Raw genomic sequence first — 19,057 nt, forward strand, 5'->3', positions numbered from 1 at the left:
GTAGACATGCCTCTCACTAACCAACAGGTTTGAGATTTACCAGTTACTCTAAACCTGGTTTAACTGTATGTCAAGACAGTTTACCAGGCTGTGGCCATTGTGCATACTAAAACTTCTTGGAGCCACGGGTGAGAGCTGGACAGCAGGTAGACACCAACAGAAGAAAGGAACCTTAGAAAGGGCTCAGTCTTCACTGAACACCAGGTAGTGCCCACCTCAACAGGTAGTTGGAAGGATCAAATGAAATAATTTTGAATGAAAAATGACTAGGAAACTTTTAAGTACTAAATGTGTCAGCTGTTCTCATTGTTGTTGGTCTAGTGAGGAAGCATGGAATAGTGTGGAAAGAGCTGTTCTCAGAGCCTAAAGACTAGGGTTCAAGTCCAACCTCTGATACATATTGACTGTGTAACTCTGGACAAGTCACTTAATTTCTCACTGCTCTGGACAATTCTCTAAGACTATGAGTTACAGAGAAGATGCCAACCTGCATTAGTAGAGGGAGTTTCCTTTTCCAGCAGTTGTCTATACCAATGAAATCATGGGTCTAATCCCTGTCTCTGGGTCTGATTGTTATTATACTTCTATAGTGTATTACCAACACAATTCATTGGAGCTCTATGGGTATGCTTCACTTGATAATAACTGGTGGATTTCCAAAAAGCTCTAAGTTGAATTTTCACGGTTCACCTTCTATTTTAAATGTACTACAACAGTGGTATCAGACTCAAATAAAAATAGGAGTCACTAATCCATACAAAGGATCTCTGAGGCCACATTTTGACTTGGTTTTAAATGTCATATTATTTATGTTTGATCATATTTTTATTTATTTTGTTAAATATTTCCTAATTACATTTTACTCTGGTTTAAGCCAATATTGAGAGGGTTAAAATATGCCCAGGGGCAGCATATTTGACACCTCTGAGCCAAAGGATCTGGCTATTTAAAAGAGCATTGTGGCAAATCATCTGGCAAGCCAAATCATCAATACTTTATTTAGGTATAGAGGAAGGATGTGATCAGAGGGTCCTAATCAATTAATTCCCTCCCCCTTATTGGAAATCCAAAGGTGAGAAAGCACTGAATGCATCTCAAAAGAGTCCAAGTTTGTTTCTACTCAGCTTCTGTTATAGCCCTAGAATATAAAACTCCTCTTCATTAAGTCGATTGAGTAGTCCCACTCCTCCAGTCATGGAGTCACAGAGGACCAATCAGAAGTTGCTGCTATAATGATAATAATAATAATAATAATAATAATAATAATAATAATAATAATAATAATAATAATAATAATAAATTGATCATGATAAATTGATAATCATAATCATAATAACGGTGCTGAGCTCCCTGAGAAATGTCTTTTTTGGAAAAATGTCTACAACCTATAGTTTCATCAAGTAGATTGGTGGGTATTCAATTGATCTGGAATCTCACTACTGATAAACTCTACTACTACCACCACCACGTCTATCATTAACCCCTGGCTACATGTTGGTATAAATCTATTTTGTTTAAACCCTTATCTTCCATCTTAGAATCAATACTATGTATTGGTTCTAAGACAGACGAGTGGTAAGGGTTAGGCAGTGGGGGTTAAGTAACTTGCCCAGGGTCACACAGCTAGGAAGTGTCTGAGGCCAGATTTGAACCTAGGACTTCCCATGTCTAGGCCTAGCTCTCAATCTACTGAGCCACCCAACTGCCCTCTATTTTTTTTTCTCATACCAACCAATGAGCAAATATTTATTGAGAAGTGGTAACATATATTGGAAATCCAGCAAAGTCCTATATCTAAAAGTCAAAGGATTGAGATTTGAATTCTAGTTCTGCCATTTTCTCCCTTTGTGATCTGGGTGAGTCTCTTGACCTCTGTGAGGTCCACTTTCCTTATCAGTAAAATTTAGACAAAAAGGCCGTTCAAATGTTTTCTGACTCTAAATCTATGACCTAGAAGACCATTGATCGAGAGCTGAAAATAACTTTAAAGATCATGGCAGATGCCTCATATGCAAGGCAGCTGAGACCCAGGAAAATTAAGTGATTTGCCCAGGATCATCATAAGTGTCTGAAGTATAGTTTAAAATCAGACCTTCCTGACTCCTGACTTTCCAGCTGCACCACATTCTCTCTTAGTATCAGTAAAGTGTTGGGGAAAGGGGTTTGGATTAAATGGACTGTAATGTCCATTCCAGTGCTAAATCTATAAGACTGATAGCTTTTTACGTACCTTGTAAATGCTGAGTGGAATCAGGATACACCTAGAAAAATAATAGGTTATTTTTCAGTTAATGGTTCACTGTTCCTAAGAGATCACTTTGGCTCAGTCCAGCAATTGAACCTGTCTGTCAGAAGAATCTCCAATGAACAACTCTTTCTAACAACTCTGGACATGCCTTTTGGCCAGAAGCCTATGCCATTACGGGGTCCTGGGGAACATCTGTTATTTGGTGGTGGGCCTCATCGTTGCATGTTGATTTATCAAGCACACAATATGTTGCCTACAAAACCCTGTCAAGGAATCCTGCCAGTTCAGTCTGTTGAGGAAACCAGACAATCAACATGCAATTCCTGGACTCCAATAAAAATAAGCCCAGGGAATGGGGTGTCGGACATTTAGAACAAAGCCTTTTAAAAGCAGGGCATGATATTTGATGAGGCTTAGCAGCCAGTCAATCAATATGTATTTACCAAATTCCCCACAGGATAGGAAGCACCAGCTTAAAGCTGTGGGTTATTATTAAAGAAGAGAAGCTGCCCTTGTCCTCAGCTTCAGTATTCTGGCAGTTCATTTGACCTCCTCCTGAAACCATTGAAATTCAGGCTCGAGACACTCAGGATTGTTCCAAGACCCAAAATCACCTCTATAAGTCCAGCCTGGAGGCCTGGGGTAAGGTCCATGGTCCCTGTGAGCAATCAGCGGCCGGGAAGTCCCACAAAATCAGCCAACTTGGCACCTGGCTGGAGGAAGCAGTTCTCTCTGCTCTCAAGGGTCCTTCTGCAGTCTGCAACACACACTGAGTTGAGGTCACCCCAGGCTAATACCATGACTGTTCATGTTCCATCTGTGCATTTCCTAACGGGGCTACTTTGGGGTTTGTCCCACAGATCAAGCAGGCGGAGGATTAGCTGACTTCCTGAGGTCTCTTCCAGCCTTATGATTCACTAAAAGGTGATGATAATTAGAGTCATAGAATTATTCACTCTAGGGTGAATACAAACTGACCTCATAGGAATTACACTCACTCTGTGTGTGTGAGCGTGCACATGTGCACACATCTATGTATATATGCACCTTTACTAATGGAATATCCCTTGAAATATAAAAATGCAAAGGACCAACAATTATTCACATGGATGTCCTTCAGAGCTAAAGGGCAGACTCATGATATAATTTTTAATTTAAAAAATTTTGATAACTTTAGTTTTTACATCACTTTCATTTCTGAATATATTCGCCTCTCATACAGAGAGCCATTCTGTTTAGCAAAAAGTAAATACACACACACACACACACACACACACACACACACACACCCCTATATATATATATATATATATATATATATAATAAAGAAAAGAGCAAAACAAAACCAGCACATTGACTGATTCTAAAAGAATGTGCAGTGTTCTCCTGCCATCATATCCTCTTCTGCCAAGAAGGAGGGAAGTTCATTTTCTCACCTTTCTTTGAGGCCAAACTTGGTTAATCACAAAATGAGCAGGTTTCTTTTTGTTGTTCTTTGCCATTACACATTGTAGCTTTGTACCCATTGTTTTCCTAGTTTTACTTACTTTATTCTGCATCCGTTCAAAGAAGTCTTCTGTGCTTCTCTGAATTCTTCATGTTCATCATTTCTTAAGGGGCATTAATATTCCAATACATTCATGCAACACAATTTGTTTATCATTCCCCAGTTGTTAGATATCTACTTTGTTTTCAGGTCTTTGCTACTGCAAAAGATACTGTTAACTTAGAATGTTAGAACTAGAATGCACCTTAAAGTTCAACTAATCCATCATCTTCATTTTGCAGATAAGTGACCTGCCCAAAATCATAGTACAAGTTAATGGCAGTGGCATATAGGCAGTACAATGGATAGAGCATTAATCCTGGAATTAGGAAGACTTGAGTTCAAATTCAGCCTCAGAAACTTACTAGCTGTGTAACCCTGGGCAAGTCACTTATCTGCCTCAGTTTCTTCAAATGTAAAATACAGATAATAATAAAATCTACTTCCCAGGGTCATTGTGAGAAGCAAATAAGTTAATATTTGTAAAGCACTTAGCATATAGTAGCATAGATTTTAATACTTTCCAGAGCAATTCTCTTTCTTTTGACTTAGCTTGTCCCATGTTCTATTTTTACCTATTGCTAGCTTAAGGTCCTTCTGACCTGGTGAGCCTTCCTGGCTCTTAAACTTTCCTGGCTGGACTCCTGACTAGTCCTTTTTACTCTTCCAATTTTTCCTATGGTACCAGGGGAAGGTTTTTTTCTTACCTGTAATCCCTCATTGAGGGGTCTTTACCTTGGGTGGGGGGACAATTCAGGCACCAGTTGTCAGAGACCAGAGAACATTGGGACCACTTGGCTAAGGGTCCCAAAGGGTAATAATGCAAACGGCCTCAGAAGGGCTGATGGCAAGCAAGTGGCAAGTTTATTGACCACAGCTAGTGTTAAATAGGGCAATGTTACATAAGCTAAAGGATTCGTTCATCCTTTTACATGGACAATGGTTAGTAATGATTTACAATCTTAGTACAATGACTTAGTTTACCTCACCAAAGCTTAGACAGAGTTTTCTATAGGATAATAAATCATAGGTAAATATGTAACCATCTGGTCCAGAATCTCAGGGAAATATTTGCTTCAGTGGGTTTGTCAAGAACAGCCAGTTATTACCAAGTGGAAGTGGGGGTGAAAAGGAGGGGTTTGGGGGGCCTCATGTGAAGAGAGCTATGTGACTGATTCTGGCCAGACCGTGGTTTTGATTTTACTGGGGTTCATTCTCACAACTGGGGGCTACACACAATGGGCTCTTTCTAAGAAATAGAACCTGTTGAAGTTGAATTTCAAGTTGCTAGAATTATCAGAGAGATGATTGTTGACATTTCAAAACTCAGTTCTATAGTTCTCAATAAACACTATGTGCTTATACATATAGTAAGTACCTGAGGCTACTTTTGAACTTGGCTCTTCCCAACTATAGGCTTACTGGGCTACCTCACTACCTCTGCAAATTTAAAAAATAGTTTGATTTTTAAATGCCTTTATTGTCAAAAACAATTCTTGAAAATTGTACCAACATGTAACCTGGGGGGAAAAAATAAAAAACTTCTTTTTTTGTTTTGTTTTTTTTTTGTTTTAAACCCTTAACTTCTGTGTATTGGCTCATAGGTGGAAGAGTGGTAAGGGTGGGCAATGGGGGTCAAGTGACTTGCCCAGGGTCACACAGCTGGGAAGTGTCTGAGGCCGGATTTGAACCTAAGACCTCCTGTCTCTAGGCCTGACTCAATCCACTGAGAAACCCAGCTGCCCAAAAAACTTATTTTTTTAAAATGCCTTTCTCCTAATCCTGAGCTTCTCTCTTGATCTCTATATCTTTATTTGTTGCTCAAGTAAGTCAAATGTCAAGAGTGACATATTTGGAACAACACAAAAAAGAAGGCCTTTTAGAAAGCATCTTTTAGACACTTCACTGGTAACCGATGGAGAAAGTAGGAACGCTTGCAAAAATATCCCATTCTGTGGGAGCTGAGCTGAGACTAAGGCTAACCAAAATCTCTTTCCCAAGCCTGTTGAGAGAACAGTTCATCTGCTGACTTGAACCTTAACCCTTCCTGCACATTGTCTCCACTGAAATAATAAAGAAGGGCCAATAAGGAGGGCTTTGTCCGAAAACTCCAACTGTCTGGAATGTTTAGAAAAGAATGCAATAGCAGAGAAATACAGTCCACCAAATTGTTGGCTTCTTCCCCCACCCCAAAAAAGAGAGACAACTTTCTCCATCCAATCTATGACATAGCTGTTGGAATCAAATTCCAAAAACAAGGCACTATCAGATCAAACTGCAGTTCTGTCCTTGAAGACCATTTCACCGATGGACTACACACCACGTACTTTTGGCTGATGCAAAGGAACTCGTGTTCACCTCTGGCACACCTCTGTCTGCAGCTGCAGAGGATCAAGTCATGTTCAGGTCTGTTCCCCAATCACTCCCTACCACACCCCACCTCTTCTCTGTCCAGTCCAACCTAGCCAGGTTTTCCTAGCAATGTCGTCCCTGTAGAGACACAATTTATTTTCCACCCTCTTGCACATATACTCTCATGTGAGTGCTCAGGGATCAAAGTAACAAGCCAGCTAATGACTTTCTTTGCAAAGTATTTAGCAGGACACCTCAAACTTCACTTTGAAAGGATATAAGAGCTCTTTCTATTACTTTAAATAAAACAGGTTTTTTCTATTACTTTTAAATAAAACAGCAAACAGGTTTGCTGATGAAAAAATAGTGGATGTTCCTGGAGACACACTAGGATGACTTTTGAAAGCATGCTAAGTATAAATTGAAAGGTGTAGGGAAGACCTCACTTAAAATTAGAAAATCTGGGTTTGAGTTCTCAGCTGTGGTGATCTCTGGTAAACGCCTCTGTGGCTCCATTTTTTTGTTGTTGTTTTGTCATCTTTTTCAGTTGCATCTGACTCTTTGTGACTCTATTTGGGATTTTCTTGACAAAGATACTTGAGTTGTTTGCCATTTCCTTCTCTACCTCATTTTACAGATGAAAAACTGAAGCAAACCAAGGTAAGTGACTTGCCCAGGGTCACCCAGCTGGTGTCAGAGGCCAGATTTGAACTCAGAAAGATGGATCTTCCTGACTCCAAGCCCTGCACTCTATCCAGCTCCATTTTATTATCTGTTTAATAAAGAGATGGGGCCAGATGATCTTTGAGGTCACTTCTCCAGGTGGAATAGTGACTAAAGCACTGGACTTAGAATCAGGAGTTCCTGAGTTCAAATCCCTGTTATGATCATAAGCAAGTCAATCATTCAGCAAGCATTGATTATGAGCCTACTGTGTGCATTATACTAAGGGCTAGGGATCAAAACAAAGCAAAAAACAGTTCCTAATCCCTCTTAACCTGTCAGCATCAGTTTCCTTATTTGTAAAATAGGGATAATGATAGCATCTACCTCATAGAGTTATTGGAGGAGTCAAATAAGAAAACATGTAAAGCTCTTTGCAAATCTTACACCACTACATGATTTGCTAACTATTATTAAAAATTCTGTGGTTTTGTCCTGTTTCTATGACCCAAATTGTTCTTCTCTAAAACTAAAATGATGATACACTGTTCCATTTTACAATAGCCTCATAATTAGTGTCCCTATACCTGGTCTTTCTCCTGTTCCAACCTATTCTCCACACAGCTGCCAGTGATTTTTCTGACCATATGACCACTCCTACTCAATAAACAGCAGTGGTGAGGGGTAGCGAAGTGCCTCAGTGGATGGAGAGCCAAGGCTAGAGATGGGAGATCCTGGGTTCAAATGTGACCTGGGACATTTCCTACTTGTATGATCCTGGGCAAGTCACTTAACCCCCATTGCCTAGCCCTTACCACTCTTCTGCCTTGGAACCAATACCCAGTATTGATTCTAAGATGGAAGAAAGGATTTAAAAAGAAAAAGAAAGAAAGAAAGAAAGAAAGAAAGAAAGAAAGAAAGAAAGAAAGAAAGAAAGAAAGAAAGAAAGAAAGAAGGAAAGAAAGAAAGAAAGAAAGAAAGAAAGCTATGTTAACAAGTTTCTATTTGATCTCCTAGGCAATGGGGAGCTACTGAAAGTTTATGAGCAGAAGGGTAGCATGTATTAGGAAGATTATTTTGACAAAGATGAGATGAATTGGAGAGAAGGGAAACCAATGATAGGGAAATGAATTAAGAGGCTAATGGAATAGGCAAGTAAGAAATGATAGACTTAAACGTGGGTGGTAGAGAAAAGGGGAAGGATTTAAAAGCTTTTGTGGAAGGCCACTGAATGGATATGGAGATGGGGAGGAAAAAGAGTGACATGACAAAGCTAGCACTGTCTTCTAAGCAGGTGATGATACAGATAATAGCCAAAGCAAATAATGATGACTAGAACAAAAAGAGTTGGCCAAATGAAAGCCAGAGATAACTAGTAGAGAGTGTGTGACTTGAGAATCAATGGGATGGGACAACTAATTGGAGAATGAGTGAATTTAAAAGCATTTATGAGGTGTTTACTATGTGCCAAGAACTGTGCTAAGCACTTGAGCTATAAACAAAAATGGGAAGTTATTTCCTGACTTCAAGGAGTTTACTCATATTAAGGAGTGGTAGTCAGGGAGGAATTAGGTAGTCAGGTGGGTTTGTAAGGATATAAAGATGATAAGCTATAAGGGTTTAGACACAAACTCTTCCCAGGCACATTGATGTGATTATCATTCCAGAATTCAAAAAGGGTAGGAAGTGGAGTATTTCTATATATTGTTATGTTGGTTTTAACAGTGATATTTGTGGGAAACTATAAAATGCCAGTGATCTGTATCAATCAGGACTTAGTTGTCCCTTAATATATGGAAAGCACACACACAGGCTCTCAGCAGGCTTGAGTGAAAAGGGAGGGGCCCAATCTTGGAAGCACTCCTTTACTTCCCTCCTCCCACCAAACAGTTAGAAATCTGTTACAGATGGAGGTTGCTCTAATGTCTTCAGATCTCAATCAGGAAATAGGTAAGGCTGATCTCAAAGAGATATTAAGGGGCAGCTGGGTAGCTCAGTGGATTGAGAGTCAGGCCTAGAGACGGGAGGTCCTAGGTTCAAATCCGGCCTCAGACACTTCCCAGCTGTGTGACCCTGGGCAAGTCACTTGACCCCCATTGCCCACCCTTACCACTCTTCCACCTAGGAGTCAATACACAGAAGTTAAGGGTTTTAAAAAAAAGATATTAACTTTATCTAAACTATTTCTCCACAGGTTTGAGTAAGGAGAAAATAGTAAAAGCTTGATGTCTTGAGGCTTTCAGGGACAGAAGAAAGGTCAGGCTTTCGGCCACTTGGCTGGAGAAACTCAGTTTGAGGTGGTGAGTACATCCCTATATAATAGCCAGGCACAGCTCCCAAAAGATGAAGGGTTTAATGATATGTGGGGAAGGGAAGAAAGGGAAATTTGACAGGGATAAAATAAGGTCAGGGACCTTGGGTCCAAACAGCCCTTCTACCCCAGAGGGGAAAGGTATCTTGGTTAGCTATTCAACTCTCTAATCTAATAGATAATCTTCTCCTAAGGTCTAAATAACTAATTTGAGGTAATAGTGAGGTTGATTGGAGGTCTTTTAGGCTAAAGTTGACAGCTCTCAAGAGCCCCAAGATCTGGGATCAGCAAACAGAGACCTGCTCACTTCAACCCCCAGGAATCAACTGCCCTTAACTGCCTTAAACTGCCCCCCTCACCCAGAATTCTCAGGGGCCCCCCTCAGAATTCTCAACTGAGGCTTGACCCACACTCTTGCAAGTGGAATTCCACTCTGCAATTTCTATGACACAGTAAGCAAGGTACTATGAGGAATGTATAAAGTATAAGTATGCAAATAAAATTAAATACTAAATATAAGACGATCTTTGCCTTTAAGAGGCTTACTCTCTAATTGGTGAGATAAGTCATAAACTCATGAAAGTTCAAATAATAACACAGAACATCAAGATAGCCACAGATGGTCAGTCTTAAGGGAAGGTAGCCCAGAGATGTTATTGTACCTAGCAGCACCAGATCTCGGGATATGTACACAACTGTGATGACTGCCCATTTGATTCATTCTGTTATTGGAAGCATCCCAAGAGAGGAGCATCTATGTACTTCTTGCCTTAGCCTACCAGTTGGCCTAGGATCAGCCTTGAAGAAAAAAAACATAGGAAGGGAGTAAGAGAAATAATAAGCTCTATGAGTTCATAGGAAAGAGATTTGTGCCACTCATTCCCCATGCCTCAGGGTATTCAGCACTACCTCTCTCTTTGTATTGCTTCCTATTTTTTTATTTACACAAAGGGCTTGGTGCCAAACACATAATTTCATTCATTACCAATTAATTCTCTCTTGCATTAGCGACTTTGCAAATAGCCTCCAAATGTCTTTTCTGAGGACTTTTTTTATTTGGCTTAATCTCTTGCCTCTTAATTTTGTCTATAAGATTGTGTTTTGACAATTTCTTCAAAAGGAATCTTGGGAGGGCCATAAGGAGAAAGAAATGATGTAATTGGAATAATTGTACAAAACTCTTTCCTTGCAAAAGCACTGCGTGGAAGTATCTCAAATACAAGAAGACAGCCAATGAGACAATCCGTTCATGAGAATACCTTGGAAATAATAATAAAAATTTGCATTTCCAGAGGTTTTTAAGGATTACAAAGTACTTTCTTATGTACAACAATGTCATAAGGCAAGTAAACCGAGCATTATTATCCCCATTTTATGGATGAGGAAACTGAGGATCCAGGAGGGTAAGTGACTTGACCCAAGGTTTCTGGTTCCAAGCCCAGTACTTTTTCTACTATGCCATACTGTTTCTCAAAAATATTTAAAAAAGATTGCCTTGTTCCAGTACGATTCACAATCCTACTCTGATGCTTCATCATTGCATGGAGGCGGCTCTGTGTTAGTGAAGCCCAAGTTTTGGGAGGTCCTAATAATCTGGAAAGAGTCTGAATAAAAGACTTGCTATAGACTGTCCAGGTTGGGTAACTCAATCTAAGTTCAGAAAAGGCCTTCACCAAAGGACACTGGCAACTAACTAGAACCTAAAGAACCTTGAAGTGAACAAAAATATGGCACTTGGTCTGGTATAGCTCCCATTTTACTTCTGTAATAACAGAAGCAAAGTAGCAGGAGAAAGGGTAGAAGGTGCCAGGAAGTCAATAGATCTTAAACCATCTACAAATCATTTAATTATTGAGATACAATATATAATTGTTTTAACAGTTTACAAGTAGACACTACTGGAAGAATTTAATTATATCCAGATTGACATTATTCCCATAAATAAAGCCAGAAGACATAAAAATTTGCAGTTTAATTAAAGAATCACTTATAGCTCATCAGAGAGAGGAATGTAGGATTTGGTGGAGCTAGATTTTTCTTATAGTCAAGGACAGCATTATTATATGGGGCCTTTGATCATCTCATCTATATTGAACATTTGCAAACACACTCACCAAAAAGATAATTGCACCTTTGTTCAATAACTAGAACTGAAAATAGCTGATGTAGCCAATAATCAGGGAAAATCTAAACAAGCTGTAGTATATCAATTGAACGGGATAACATTGTGGCTCAAAGAATAACAAATTTTAAAAATATAGAAGCTGATGAAAAGATTTAGATGAAGTAATGGGGAAAAATCGAATCAATGACAAAAATAATAACTGCAATTAGTAACAATAAAAGCAAGAAAATCTAGGACGGCATGGTGGTGAAGGGGAAAGAACCATGCAGTTACTTGTGTAGTTATTAAACATACAGCAAGGTTGGGGATTTGACTTGTGATTTCATTGGTATAGGGAACTCCTGGTGAGCACACTTCCTCTATTAATTCAAGATGGCGCCCTTTCTGCATATTATAGTCCAGAGAGTTGCCAAGAGCACTGGAGGGTCATAAAGGCCAGGAGAATATATGGTAAATATATGTCAGAGATGGAACTTGGACCAGGTTTTCCCAGTTTCAAGGTCAGCTCTTTATTCACTGTAACATATTTAACATATCTTAAAGATACAGTACTTTTTTTTCTAAACATCATGAATAATAGAAACTTACAGTTTCAAGTACAATTGTGGGATTTTTTATTCTTATTTTTGTATTTGAACGTGTTTGCATTTTATGCCTTTCTTTTGGTTCATTCCTATAAGTTCATCATCAAAAAGAATTCCCAGTAGAGAGAAATTCTCTATGTCTTCACTAACTATAACTTTTTTATCCTATCAAGGTATTGCCTTGAGCACAAAAGCTTAAGTGACTCCTCCTTGATGGAATAGCTAATAGGTGCCAAAGCAGACTTGAATACTAGGTCTTCCTGGCTCCAAGACTATCCCTCTATCAACTATATCAAAGTGTCTCATAAATGGTTAATCAGTTTTTTGCTTTTTATTTAAGTAAAGATGGCTGCGACTAATTCTTCAATATCCGTTGCAGAAGAAGAGAAATTCGATAAAGTAGTTAATAGTATCCCCCAAATTAAGTTACTATTCCCTTACTGGCCAGTTACTTCGTTGTTAATGCAAGCACAAGAGAGAAAAAATATTGGAAAGTGTAATTCAAGATAAAGCAACAAAAGGCTCTGTATTATGAATATTTTCATTAAGACAGGAAACCCAGAATAACAGCTGGAAACGTCTAGTCAAACCTTCTTTGTAGAGATAAGTAAATGGAGACTCCACTCCATGTGTCAGAAGCAGGACTTGATTCTCAGTCTTCACTGCCATAAGCTCTCTAACCATTTCTGCACGCTATCTCTGCATTCATGTCAGAACCCAAATACGTGTTTTTCATCCACTTCAGTTTTCCAGTGTTGATGGTGAGTAATATTTTGCCACAGGTTCTACAAATGGACACTCAGCTGGGGCCCTATTTGTATAAAAGGAAGAGATCAGGATGGATCAGGTGTGGGAAACTATATAGTCCTTTCAACATTCTCAAGAGGTTCCCCACTACAAAAGCCTTGCTGTTATCTCCCTGCTGATGCAATATGACTGCAGATATTAAAATGCTATGTCTTCAGAAGAATAAACATTTTGGAGGGCCTAAAGGCCAAAAGAAAGTCTTGTGATGATGGTAAGAAGTCTGCAGCCTGTTAGCAGTAATAATTAATATGAAAGAAGAAATACTAAAAAGTCACCAAAGATATGAATGGCCAGAAAAGGAAGCTGGCTGCCCCCAAAGCAAAAATACTCCATGAGTACATTCATCATATTAAAAGAACCAGAGGGAGTTCTACAGAACAATGGGTGGATCCTCTTTCAGGAATTTACAGAACATTACAGCCAAGTATTATAAAACACATGAAGGCACAAAAGGGGCCAGCGCTCTAGAGGGCTGGCATTACTCACACCTTGTGAAATTGTAAATCCATCAAAACATCACCCTGTTTTAAAAACGTCTTCTCTTTTTTGCATACCCAATTTCTTTTGACATTACAGGATGGTAAGCAGACTTTTCAGAGTGAACTTTTATGCTGGCGGTTTTTAAGAACTGAGAAGAAAGTGAAGTCAACATATAATTTGAGTTATTGCCATGTGTCCTTGGAGCAAGTATAAAGAATGAAAATGCAGTTGGTTTTGCTCAATTGTGCTTATTTATACAAGGGTTTAGCTTTGTTCAAAATTTTTTAATGATAGGTAAGATGGAGAGAAAATCATTTTTGTTAATAGAAAAATATTTAATAAGAATTAAGATGCAATAGAAACTTCTAGAATGGTCTCTGAGTTAGCAAGCATTGATTAAACAATTCTTTTAAGTCTGACACTGGGCCAGACATTGTCAACACATATTAACAAATCCAAAACCAGTCACCACCATCAAGAAATTTATATTCTTGGAGGCAGCTGGGTAGGTCAGTGGATTAAGAAACAGGCCTAGAGATGGAAGGTCCTGAGTTCAAATATGGTCTCAGACACTTCCCAGCTGTGTGACCCTGGGCAAGTCACCTAACCCTCATTTGCCTACCCCTTCCCGCTCTACTACCTTGGAACCAATACACAGTATTGATTCTAAGATGGAAGGTAAGGGTTTTGTTGATTCTAGGAAGGAAGGAAGGAAGGAAGGAAGGAAGGAAGGAAGGAAGGAAGGAAGGAAGGAAGGAAGGAAGGAGAGAAAGAAATTTGTTTTCTTAGGGGAGACAAAATGTCTATAAGAAAATACTACATATAAACACAGATGTTATTGTTCAGTCTTTTCAGTCATGCCCAACTCTTCAGAATTCCATTTGAAGTTTTCTTGGCAAAGACAATGGAGTGGTTTGACATTACCTTCTCTGGCTCATTTTACACATTACAAAACTGAGGCAAATAGAGTAAAATGATTCGCTCAGGGTCACACAATTGGCAAGTGTCTTATGCCAAATTTGAACTCAAGTCTTTCTGACTCCAACCCTGGTGCTCTATCCACAGTACCTCTTGGCTCTATAATTATGGCACAAATTCAATTATGACATAGCAATTCCTATGTTTATATATTGTATATACAAATATATACATGTATATATAATATTATATATATCCATATATATATATTCTCCAATATCTGTTGCAGAGGAGAATTTCTATGAAGTACTTAATAGCATCCTTGAAGCTAAGATTATGTGTATATGTGTGTGCAAATATATTATTATGCATATGTGTGTATATGTATGAATGTAATAGAAGGTAATCTGAGAACTTATTAAAGGTTCCAGAAGCTAGCAGATCAGGAAGAACCTCATGCAGGAGATGATGCTCAAGATGAGTCTTAAAGGAAGTGAAAGATTCCAAAAGGTGGAAGTAAAAGGAGTGAGCATTCCAAGCATGGGGAAAGAGTACAAGGCACCAAGAAGGGAAGTGGGGTGTCTTGTGAGAACATCAGTAAGGCCAGTATGGCTAAATTGGAGAGAATGGGAAGGGTACAAATATGTAACAAGGCTGGAAAAAGTAGGATGAGGTCAAGTGATGAGGAATTTGAAAGGTAAACAGTGACTGTATTTGATCCTAAAAATATTAGGGAACCTCCAGAGTTCATTGAGTAGGGGATATGACTTTAGGAAAGTCCCTTTAACAGATTTATGGAAGACCAATTAGAAGGCTACTGCAATAGTCAAGTTAAGAAGTGATGAAGATTTGTACTAGCATGGTGGCTGTAGGAGTAGAGAGAAAAGAATATGTAGAAGAGATGTTGTGAAGACAAAAATAACATTTGATAATAAAATAAAATAAAATTTTGATAATAAACAATAAATAAATAAATGATAAATAAGGATATGCAGGATTGGTCATTTAATTACTATTAGTGCTTAAAGATCATAACTGCATAGAATGATATGCCTGTCAGCCTAACATTCTCAAAGCAATATTCTAATCATGACACTGCAGAGTTCAAGTCCATAAACTTGAGTTTTTGAAAAGGTCACAAAGATAGAGTCATTTAGCTATAAAATGAACCAATATACCAATATCTTTTATGATTTGCTATTTTTAAAATTCCACATAAGATTTCCTTCAATTAGAAGATGTCTAAGTTAGGCAATCGGAAGACAGTAGCCAATTGGAAGTCTTTCATGAAGAGATGGGTAGGACATGCAGTCTATGAACTAAGGGGTCAGAAGTAAAAGGGGAAATAGCTTCCCATCTATGTGGGATCTTAAATAGAGAGGGACTGAAGTAAAATGGCAAGCCAGACTGACATAATTGGGGGGAATTTGACACCCAAAGGATCAAAAAAGGCTTCAACAATCTAGACCAGAATACAATGCCAGTACATTGGACAAATGGACAATTTGCCTCGCTTATCTGCCTGGCCATGAGATCTACACCTTATTAGCCAATTAGCCTTGTCTCTTGAGGGAACCGAGATGTTCAGCTATGGATGCTACTGCAGGCAGGTAGCACAAGTGCTATATGACTGCTATTTTTATACAAGGAAAATAAGGCTCAAAAAGTCTAAGTGACTCATCAGTGGTGCTAAGGTCCTGTGTCCACTGGCCCAGGTATGCCAGACAGAATAGGGAAAGGCTGAGAAGATATTGTCAAGGACACAGCTGTCATTGGTCTTAAATATAAAATCAAGTTTTGAGTATAAAGTCCATAAGTGAATCTTATACAAAGGATCATGCTGTCTATATTCTTAGACTCTTCTGAAAAAGAACAAGAATAAAGGAAAGAATTTTCCAACCATGAAAATTAAATTCCTTATTCTGATATTCAAGGAGCTCCTTAAATTTGACTTCAGCTTCATATTTCAATCTTTTCAGCTTCATCTCACATTGTCCTTCAGACCAGACTGCTTGCTTCCCTGTTCTCATCCTTGACTTTGTTCATACTGGACTCCATGTTAGAATCCTCATTTGTATCTGTTGGAGACCTTCTCTTCCTTTAAAGATTAATTCAAGTGCCACTTCCTCCATGAAGCCTTCCTCCTCTACCCCCAATAGGTATGCTCTGTCCTCAAATTTCTCATGGCATTTTGCCTAGAATACTGGTCTTTTTTGCATTCATATTCTCCCTGGCATTATCATTATTGATATGCATATCTTTTCCTACTAGTAGATAAATTGTTTCTCTTTTTGTATCCCCAGCACATAGTGTCCTGTTTTGCACTTAACAGGTATTTAATAAATATTCATTGACTTGAGCATGTTCAATTGAGTAAGTTTCTGGGACAGATATTGAACTTGAAATAGTCCTTCTGGAAATCAGGGGAATGGACTCAGTGACCTTTCTAAGTACCTACCAAATGTGAAGTATTAAGAATGTGCGTTAAATTATTACAGTGTGTGATTCAAATAAGACATTTTTGCCTCAGAACAACTTATCTTTGTTGAAACCTAAATTAAATACAACCGACAGAGACTGAGGAATATTATCTACATAGATAGCTCTTTTACAGTTCTGTCTGACATTCTACCAAAAGGAAAACACTGTTGTTCAGGTTTGCAGTCCTGGGCTCACTTAATAGCTTTTCCAAACTGAGCTCAAAGATTTTGGTTTTCCCAATCGTACTGCCAGTAGCATTAAGATAATAAGCTGTACTTGTTCTGTTAGACACTTTCTATTATAAGTACATTTCAAACAGTATTTGTTAGAGCAGAGTTATTAAGATCAGGGCACAATGTAGAGGCAGTATGCTATTGATGGCAATAATTCCAGACCTGCCTTTTGTCTTTATTACCTCCTCTTAGAGCTGATGAAGTGAGAGCCATCAGGTAAATCATACTGTCTGTATATTAGTGCAAATTCAGCAAGTCCATGCCATGGTCTTAGGTTGGATATTTTCTTGCTATTGATTATTTTCTTTTTTTCCCCTACCTCTTGAAAGGCAAAAGTATAATCAGATTAGATTAGTATTACCTCTTGTAATCATGTTAATATGTGCTAAAATTACACTAAACTGTAGATGGCCATTAAAGGAACAGAGGAAGTAATGAGACCAAAAAATAAGCTCCTTGACCCTAACCCAAAAAGAGAGAGATGTGTGTGTGTGTGTGTGTGTGTGTGTGTGTGTGTGTGTGTGTGTGTGTGTGTGAGANTGTGTGTGTGTGTGTGTGTGTGTGTGTGTGTGTGTGTGTGTGTGTGTGTGTGTGTGAAGCTTCACTCTAATATATGGTAGATAACTAATGGAATTGTGTTTGATTTTTTATTATTTATGATTTGAAGGTTTCCATATTTCACAGATGAGTTTGGAGATGGAGAATAGTATCACATATACAGCACTTGAACTGATGCTTTAGGATAGATACTTCTCAGACTAGTAAAGATCTCGTATGGTTTTTCCCATTCACTAATTCATCAATTGTTTAGTGTTTGGTGTTTGGTGTTGTCTCAGCAGATTTTTCTCAGCTATCTCATCTCCTTTAAGAGATGAGGTTAATTTAGGTTGGTTATTGTACTGCCTGAGGTGTATTAATTCACTTGGTTAGGCCACTAACAGGGTCAAAGTCATGGGCTATTTAACTTCTTCTTCCAGGGTCATAGATTGCAGACCTAAACCTGTATAGTAGTCAAAATAAGGGAAGATTATGGGGGCTGGAGTGAGGAATGGCAGGAGGAGACATTAATAGGCATCTTCAAGACCTAGAGATCACATTATATTCAGTCCTCATCAAAGCATATTTGTAGCAAAGTGTCTGGTTTTGTCTGCCACCTTTTTTTTTCTAATTAAGTTTTTCCAGATTATATTTCAATACAATTTTAAATATTTGTTTAAGGACTTTTGGCAATCCATGTTTTCTCTCTCTCTCTCTCCTATTCCTAGGCTTGTGATATAGGTTGCACATATATTATCATATAATACATATTTCCCTACTTGTCATATTGTAAAACAAGGCACATATTGATTACACTAGAGAAAAATTAATGAAGGAAATAGAATGAAGAATGGTACATTTCAATCTACATTCAGACTTGCTCCTTTCCTTCTATGGTGGTGGATATCTTCTTCTGTCATGAGTCCCTTGGAGTTGTCCTGAATCTTTGCCTTATTGACAATAGTTAAGTCATTGACAGTCGATCATCATACATTATTATTGTTACAGGGTACAACATTCTGCTGTGTTTGCTTCACTTTGCATTGTGTCATATAAGTCTTTCTAGATTTTTTGTGACCATCTTGTTTGTCATTTCTTTTGACACAATATAATCATATACCATAATTTGTTCAGCCATTCCCCAAATTTTGGTCATCCCTTCAGTTCCCAGTTTTTTTGCCACCACAAAAAGAGCTATTGTAGAATATATTGTTCCTTTTTTTCTGTGATCACCTTAGGAAATGAACCAAATAGTAGTATTGCTGGGTACAAAGGTATACACAGTTTTTTAAATCTTTCCAGACTGCTCTCCAAAATAGTTTGAGTGCCACCTTTTTAGGAAACATCTTGATAAACTTAAAGGCATCCAAAACCATCTTCATGAAATATGTGAGGACTGGTTGAAGTAACTAGGAGTGTGTAAACTGGAGAGGAGAAGACATAGGTGGGATATAATACCTATCTTGAAAAATACAAAGGGCTACCAAAGAGATAGAAGATTAGGTTTATTCTTCTGAATCTCAAAGAACAAAATTGAGAGGAATGGATGGAAATTTCAAAGAAGCAAATTTAGTTTCAACATAAGGGAAAACTTCCTAAAAATTAGAGCTATCAAATAATCAAATTGGTTTTCTCCCATGATAGAAGGTATCCTCTTATTGAAGGTCACTGAACAAAGCTTGGATATCCATTTGTTGGCTGTGTTTTAGAGAGGTTTCTTGTCTGGTGTCTGTTGGACCAGATGACACCTGAGGTACCTTACAATATTTAGC

Source organism: Gracilinanus agilis, chromosome 2 (genome assembly GCF_016433145.1).
Source record: "Gracilinanus agilis isolate LMUSP501 chromosome 2, AgileGrace, whole genome shotgun sequence".
Taxonomy (NCBI): domain Eukaryota; kingdom Metazoa; phylum Chordata; class Mammalia; order Didelphimorphia; family Didelphidae; genus Gracilinanus; species Gracilinanus agilis.